Raw genomic sequence first — 8,580 nt, 5'->3', positions numbered from 1 at the left:
GAAGGAAAGCTAGAAGTTAAAATTAGGGAATGTATATAACAGTCATCCTTGTGGTGGATGATGTCTGTGATTAACTCTACAAATATAAAAAAGTTCTTTCATAAACCCACTCTGGTGGACATTCTTATGCACTATATAGATAACATCTCTTAGGTTTTAATGTATTGGAATAGCTAGAAGTAAATACCTGAAACTACCAAACTCCAACCCAGTAGTCTGGACTCCTGAAGATGATTGTATAATAATGTAGATTACAAGGGGTGACAGTGTGATTGTGAAGGCCTTGTGGATCACACTACCTTTGTCTAGTGTGTGGATGGATGGGTAGAAAAGTGGGGACAAAAACTAAATGACAAATAGGGTGGTATGGGGAGGGATGGTTTGGGTGTTCTTTTTTTGACTTTTATTTTTTATTCTTATTCTGATTCTTTCTGATGTCAGGAAAATGTTCAGAAATAGATTGTGGTGATAAATGCATAACTATTTGATTGTACTGTGAACAGTTGATTGTACACCATGGATGATTGTATGGTATGTGAATATATTTCAATAACACTGAATTAAAAAAAAAATTCTACCTACCACATCCAAAAATTAAAAAATAAAAAAATAAACATGCCAAAACAAAAATATATATATATCATAGTAATGTTTGAGTATCACATGGTCCTGAAATACACCTGAAGAGTTTGGGTCCATTTAATAACACTCTGAATAAAAGGATAATGGAAGTAATCTGAGATAAATGTTTTCACTTAGGAAAGAGGAGTATAAATAGATGTAAAATTAATTAATTTAATGGATCATTATTGACAAAATAAAAAGGGCACCTAGCTCCCAGAGACCCCAGCAGAACTCGCTTAGTTCTCTTCCCTCCCTCATGGGGTGCTGGATGCACCCCTGAATGACCTGCAGAAAGAGCTTGCATCTCTTCCAGAGACCCCACCTGTGGATGCCCAGCAGCAAGCTGAGCAGCTGCAGGACTTGCAGCAGGAGGCTCGGTGGGCAGGAGCAGCATTGGAGTCAAATCTGTCTTTCCCTCTGACACCTGAGCAAACTCATAACCCATAACCTGAGCAAACTGTCTGACTCTCTGAGCCTCAGGTTCCTCACCTACAAAATGTGGTGCAACAAGCAGGATTTTCCAAAAATGACTCTGGGCCCACTCTATGCTTCCTGGACAATGAGCTGGCTGGGACCAGTTACCCCCTGAACCCCAGTGGGAGGGGCTTCTTACCACCTGCAGGAACCCAAAGCCTCCAGAGGCTGGGCAGCTGGTGTCCTCAGACACTCCTATAAGCAGCTGACCCCATCCAGACCCCCTGCTGCCACACTATATGCTTTGAACCTTGAGCAGGCCACCCTGTGCTCTCCCAAAGGAAGGGGAATCCTCAGAGCCAGCTCCCTCCCCTGGAGCCAACAGCACCCCAGCCTTCTTCCTGCCTCAGCAGGAAAACAGAGGATCAGGGAACCCAGCCTGCTCTTGCCTGGCTGACCCTTGGCCACTTGTGAGTGTCCCCAGCAAAGCATGGGTGATATCATAAAGTCTAAGACATGGTCCCGAGCTACAGCCTCCACACTGAGAGCAGCGGAGCGTGCCAAGTGCAGTGAGACACCAGGCAGGTTCTCATGCACAGAATTGTGCTCAGTCCCTCAGCCACTCAGTCACTCCTCACTCAGTCACCTGGACTCTGTTACACCTTGGTCCCTTGGATGATCAATCACCTGGTCACTCAGTCATTCCTCATTCAGTCAGTTACCTGGAAATTCAGTCACTCCTTGGTCTCTTGGTCACTCTCCAATTGCTAGGTCATCTGGTCACTTAGTCACTCATTGGCCACTCAGTCACTCCTCAATCACTCAGCCACTCCTTGATCACTTGGCCACTCCTCAGTCACTGGGTCTCTTCTCAGTCACCTGGTCACTCAGGCAGCAATGTTAATGGAGCATCTGCCATGGGGTAGGCCTATCTTAGGGCAGGCAACAGAACAGTGTGTAAAGCTATCAAAATGCTCTGCCCTTGTGGAGCTTACATTCTAGTGAGAAGAGACAGCCACAAGTTAACAGGTAGAAGATGTTAACATATTAAGTGGTCATAAGATCTTGGGGGGAAATAAAGCAGGATGCTGCACAGAGATGGGTGGAGATGCCATCACCAACATGTCACTGGGGCCTTCTCTGGCCTTGGAAAATGAACCTCACATTCCATGGGCAAGTCCAAAACCCTCCCATAGATTTCCAAACTTCCCTGAGGCTTGTACAATTTCGCATTCTTTGTGTCAGTATTTTGCTGTAGATTTCTTGATAGCAGGGCTCTGTCCTCTTCCCACAGGTCTTTTTGGGTCTGCCCCAGGCCCAGGTCATCTTCACCTTCACCTGTTCCCTCAGGTCTGCACCATGGAATTGAGGAGCATCATGTGGCCCAGATGCTGCCAGTGATTTCAAGTTCCTTCCAAAGTCTCTTAAAATTATCCATTCCAAACCTCTCCCATTTCAAATGATTCTGCTCCCCAAAGTAACAAGAGATCACCTTTAACTAGCTATGGATTTGCTGCAGAAAATCTCAGGTGAAAATGCAAATTGAACAAATATCTGAGTTTTTGCCTACAAGCCACAACTCCACTGCTATTTCCAAAACACAGCAAAGCCCTGCCATGAGGGCAACTTCTGGGACCCTGAGCTTGCCACTAGCTTGCACATCCAAACATCCAAAGCACAGCCCTCCATAGCTTCTAATCAATAGAACTGGGAAAGGCAGGACCTCACCTGACACAGGTCACCTGATTTTAGACTCAGACAAATGCAGAAGAATGACACTTTTTCCATGCAAACTCTATAATCTGGTAGCACACTGAAGAATTCCAATTTTCAAGTCCCTCTATGTAAATCAGCATCCTAAATGGGACTGCTTCAGTGTACCTGGTAACAAATGCCCTTGAAATGCATACTTCAACACCCATAAAATTGATTTAACATTTCAATTAATCTTGACTTTCCTTCTTCCACAAGTTAAGAGGCTGCTTTTGAGGCATCTCATCTTCAGAGCTTAAATGAGCACAAGTGTAAACATCAGTTAATTTATCTATTTTTCTGGTAGAGTATTCCATATCCCTGAAATGCCCCTCCAACACCTTTATGTGCCAGCAGAAGTGCCGCACTAAGCCCACACAGGAGGTGATGTTCTCTAATTGCACAAGGAGGAGTGCATCCATCATGCTGTCTTGCCCACTTTGAGAAGCCACAGTTTCAAATGTCCAGGTAGAAGAACAGGCATTTTCCCACCCAACAGACCCTGAGCATGAGGAAACCAGAAATGGGGACTGTACAAGTCCTGAGAAGTTTCAAGAAAGTTTTCTGGAAGGACCAGTGGGCAGACAGTCCCAGCTCTGTTGGATTTGTACAGGGAACATTCCTGTCAGCTCATAAAGCTGAATCAAGATCAGCATAAGACTTGATTTTTGAACCTCAGGGAAAGCATTTGAATCCCCACTTTAACCACTTTCTGGTATTCTCGGAGAAAACTTGAGAGTTCCAGAAAGGTTAATGTGGAGAATCACGTGGCCAGAGCTAGCTTGGAAGGGAGCTAGAAGGACAATGAAGACTGCACAGGAAAGCAAATGCCAGACACAGCTGCTGTGGACACTGTTGACAGCCTCCCCCATAGGCACCACTGGCACTTGGCTGCAGAGAGAATGCTCAGGCAGACCCACGGTCACCCCAGGGTGAATGGATCCATCTCACCTTCCATCTCCATGCCCATCATCTCTGATGGGGAGAATGCAGCAGCCCCTCACTGGCCTCCCTGTCTCAAATCAGACAGCTTCTTGGCCTTCTGTATAGTCAACATCTCCCCTCCCTTCACACTCTCTTTGGCTCATCACCTCAGGATAAATTCAAACACCTTCCACTGGCTTCTGATGCCCTTCCTGTCTTGCCTCTCAACCTTGCTCCCCATGCCCACCCTGAGGTCCAGCCTTATTGAGGAATCTGTGTTCATTAGAACATTCCAGTCTTCTGGGCACCTACAGGTGCAGGCTCAGGTCCAGAAGGCTCTGCCCACACCCTCCTGTGCCTGCCCAACTCAAACCCACTCTCAAGATCTGAACTTGATCATGACTTCTCAGGGGCCATGCCGTGAGCCCACTTTCTTCCAACCCCCTCCTTGATCTTGGCATTACTCCTGGATGCTCACATACCACCTGGGGTTTACCCTATCAGAACCTGTCCTGTCCTGCACTGGAATCTGGTTATCTTCTGTCTTCACTACAAGACTGTAAGCTGCTTTAGGATAGAGAGGGTGCCTCCTTCACTGCCAGATCCCAACACAGTGCCAGACATACAGCCAGTACTCCACAAACTCTTACTGAAGTAAGAAATAGATGGATGGATGCCTGTGTGCAAAATATATTGTAAACCATGAATAATTATAAGGGCAGACTCAGTTATTCACTTTCAGGAAATTCAGCCTTTGAGTTTCAATGATCCAAAAAGTGAAGCATCATCTTATTTATTATATAAGGAGGTTTGAGTTTTTACTCAAGCTCTACTACTGACTAGCTAGTTGATCTTGGGTAATCCACTTTCCCACTATGGATTTGGTTATCTCAAATGAATGGAATGCATTGATTTCCATGTCCTACAACATGATGGACTAAAATGACTCCCAAATCCTCCTGATACAAAAATCAAGAAATAATTGATTAATGATAATAATTTGAAATGCATAATTGGATCCATACAAAATAAAGGAAAATCCTTAGGTGCTAGAAACAAAAGAACTAAAATATGGTACTGTGGGTGCCCAGTAAGTGGGGTCAGAAGGTATTGGCCCCAGTTAGATAGGTTCTAAAGTGCTAATATTTAATAAAGTCAGGTAATAAGGACTTAAGAGCATGAAGATGACACAATTGTTTTAAAATACTAACAGTTTTGAAAGTACTCCTGAAATGAAAACTTCCTGAAATGAAAAATATAATGATTTCAATTAAAAATTCAAAAGAGTGGGTTCACAGAGAGAATTATTCAACTGTTAAAACGGTCTAATGAACTCAGCCAGAATGGAGATCAAGAGATGACAAATATGAAAGAGAGATTAAGAAATGTGGGGTAGTGTTCCAGTTTGTTAATGCTGCCTTTTTGCAAAACACCAAACATGGATTGGTGGAGAGGATCTAAGATGGTGGCATAGAGAGGAGTAGAAGCCAAGTAGTCCCCCTGGAACAACTAAAAAAACCCAGAAACAACTAGTAAATAAGTCAGAATAACTGTGTGTGGGGGGGCAAACGTGACCATCCACTCATCATACACCAACCTGAATTGGGAGGAATGCCTGAGATCACAGCATAAAATATGTAAGCAAAAACTGTGGATCCAGACCTCCAGAAGATGGCAGTTAGGAGAGACAGGGCAAAAAAACACCTCTGTGAAAAATACTAGATAAAAGCCAGAAAGTCACCCAGAACACCAGCTCCAGTGATGCACCAGCTAGACAAGGTCTGCTAAATCCACAGGGACCATGCACTTGGTGAAACCAGGAGTCTGCATTCTGAAGCAAGTGAGTAAAGCTTGCTGAATATCCAGCAGCCACACTGTGGTGTGGGGAAATTGTGGGTTGGCATTTGGAGTCAGACTGGTTCTTTTTTAAAAACCCAAAAACGGCTGCAGATACAGCAGTGAGAACCACACAGGAAAGCACAGCAGGAACGGCGTCTCTACAACCTGTGAGTATGACTCAGTATCTGGCATGGACGATAGCCTTTCATGCACCTGCTGCTAATTGTCTCAGAACGAGGCAGGCAGAGGTTAGCCAAAAGGGGGAAAAACATGCCCCTTATAGCCATCTTCCCAGAGGGAGGGGAATGCTCCTGCCCAGAGCTGGTGCCACAGCCCAGAGCTGTGCCAAAAAACCAGCATGACAGGAAGTGTTTCCAGCAATGTGCACACACAGTGCAATATCTGGCATGGACAATAGCCTTTCACAAACTTGCACCTAACTGTCCTGGAGCTAGGAAGGCAGAGTGGTGTGAAAAGGGGGAAACTAACATGCCCCATTCAGCCATCCATTCAGCAGGCTGGGAACACCCCTACATGGTCTGGTGGCCCAGAACTTCCCTTGAGGGTCAGCATGCACTTGTGACATAGCATAGCCTTCCCTCAGCAGGGACCCTAGAAGGGCATGGATCGGTAGAGGGACCCACTCGGAAATCCCAGAGACCATACGCCAATACCAAGGACTTTTGGGTCAGCGACAGAGACACTCAGCAGTGAGACTGAACTGAAAGTTTAGACTCTTGGAACAGCCTTATATCTCCAGGAACACCTGGGAGGTTTGATTGTTAAAGCTGCCCTCACTCCCTAATCACTCAGACACACACCCCACATTCAGGTGGACAGCATCAACTACACATGCAAAACTGGTGCACCAATTGGACCCCACAAAAATCAGACCCCCACACACCACAAAGACAAAGTTGGGGAGAACTGGCTCAAGGGGAATAGGTGGCTTGCAGATGCCACCTGCTAGTTAGAGAAAGTGTACATCACCAAGCTGTAGATTTGACAAATTAGAGAAAAGTCTTTGAATTAGCATACATATCCTAAAAGAACCCTATCAAATTAAGCAAATACCAAGAGGCCAAAAAGAACAGAAAATTTTAAAGCATATGAAAAAAAACAGATGATATGAATAACCCAAACCCAAACACCCAAAAGATCAGAGGTGACAGTACTTGGAGCAATTAATCAGAGAACCAAAGACAAACAATGAGACCATGGCACAGGATATAAAGGACATGAAGAAGAGCATGGCACAAGATTTAAAAGACATGAAGAAGAGCCTAGAGGAGCATAAAGAAGAAATTGCAAGAGTAAATAAAAAAAGATGATCTTATGGAAATAAAAGAAATTGTCAACCGAATTAAAAAGATTCTGGATACTCATAGTACAAGAGTAGAGGAAGCTGAACAACAAATCAGTGACCTGGAGTATGACAAAATGGAAAATGAAAGAACAAAAGAAAGAATGGGGAAAAAATTGAAAATATCAAAATGGACATCAGGGATATGATAGATAAAATAAAATGTCCAAATATAAGACTCATTGGTGTCCCAAAAGGGGAAGAGAAGGGTAAAGTTCTAGAAAGAGTATTCAAAGAAATTGTTGGGGAAAATTTCCCAAACCTTCTACACAATATAAATACACAAGGCATAAATGCCCAGTGAACTCCAAATAGGATAAATCCAAATAAACCCACTCCGAGATATATTCTGATCAGATTGTCAAATACTGAAGAGAAGGAGCAAGTTCTGAAAGCAGCAAGAGAAAAGCAATTCACCACATACAAAGGAAAAAACATAAGACTAAGTAGTGTCTACTCTGCAGCCACCATGGAGGCAAGAAGGCAGTGGCATGACATATTTAAATTTCTGAGAGAGAAAAATTGCCAACCAAGAATTCTTTATCCAGCAAACCTCTCCTTCAAATTTGAGGGAGCACTTAAATTTTTCACAGAAAAACAAATGCTGAGAGATTTTGCTAATAAAAGACCTGCCCTACTTGAGATACTAAAAGGAGCCCTATTGACATAGAAACAAAGAAAGGAGAGAGAGAGATGGAGAAAGGTTCCATAAGATTAGATGAAGATGCATTTTTTAAGCCATATAGTGACCACTGAATATCAGTTTGGATTTATGATCATCATAGTCATCATAAGATACAACCCTATATTAAATTATTTTTAATTCCTTATTTCAGAGAGGAATTAACAGACATTGTAGAATGATGTCATTATGAAGGAGAAAACATACTTGGTATCACATCCTATTCTATGCTACCATTTCTTTCACTCTATTTCAAATGGATAACTCGGGTTTATGGTACGGCATTCTTTCTGACACACTAGAAGTCAGAAGATGAATATATTTCCCTCACTTTTCTGACTTGCTGATTGTAAATGGGGTCAGCTCACTTAACTTGTAAGATGACTCTTAAGTTTCCTTATTGATAAAACAGGAATTATACTAAAAATAATTAAAAAGTATTAAATTTAAGTCTGAAATTATAGACTTCTTTTGAAAATCCAAAGGAATGCTCTTACACTTTTTGAGACCATTGAAAAATGTGTATTCTCAATTATGTTTTATTGGTTGGCATAGATTAGATGCCATTGTCTGGAGATAGGCATGGGATATATAGAGCAAAGGCATATAGGGAGCAGTGTTGGTGAAAATGTCTATTTATACATGGAGACAAATCTGTTATGGTAGCCATTGAACCACTAAATTTAAGTGGCAATTATTAACTTCTATTTCATACATTGAAACAAAAGAACATTAATTGTGGGCCAAAGATTTGCTATTTATTGCATAGTTAATGGAAAATACTGAACCATTTTAGCTTCTGAGTTCAGATAGAGGGTTTGGCAAAAAAAAAAAGTCTATTTACTCTTTGATCCCTAAGTTTGTATAGTTTACAGTGAAAATTCCTATAAACAAAACAAAATTATCTCAATGCATTTAGTTCCATGGTCAGATAAAAATAATTTGAATAGCAACTGTTATGTTTAGGCATGTTTGTAAATAT

This window comes from Choloepus didactylus, chromosome 9 (assembly GCF_015220235.1).
Source record: "Choloepus didactylus isolate mChoDid1 chromosome 9, mChoDid1.pri, whole genome shotgun sequence".
Taxonomy (NCBI): domain Eukaryota; kingdom Metazoa; phylum Chordata; class Mammalia; order Pilosa; family Megalonychidae; genus Choloepus; species Choloepus didactylus.
The sequence above is the reverse complement of the archived record's forward strand: the minus strand, read 5'-3'. Positions refer to the sequence as shown.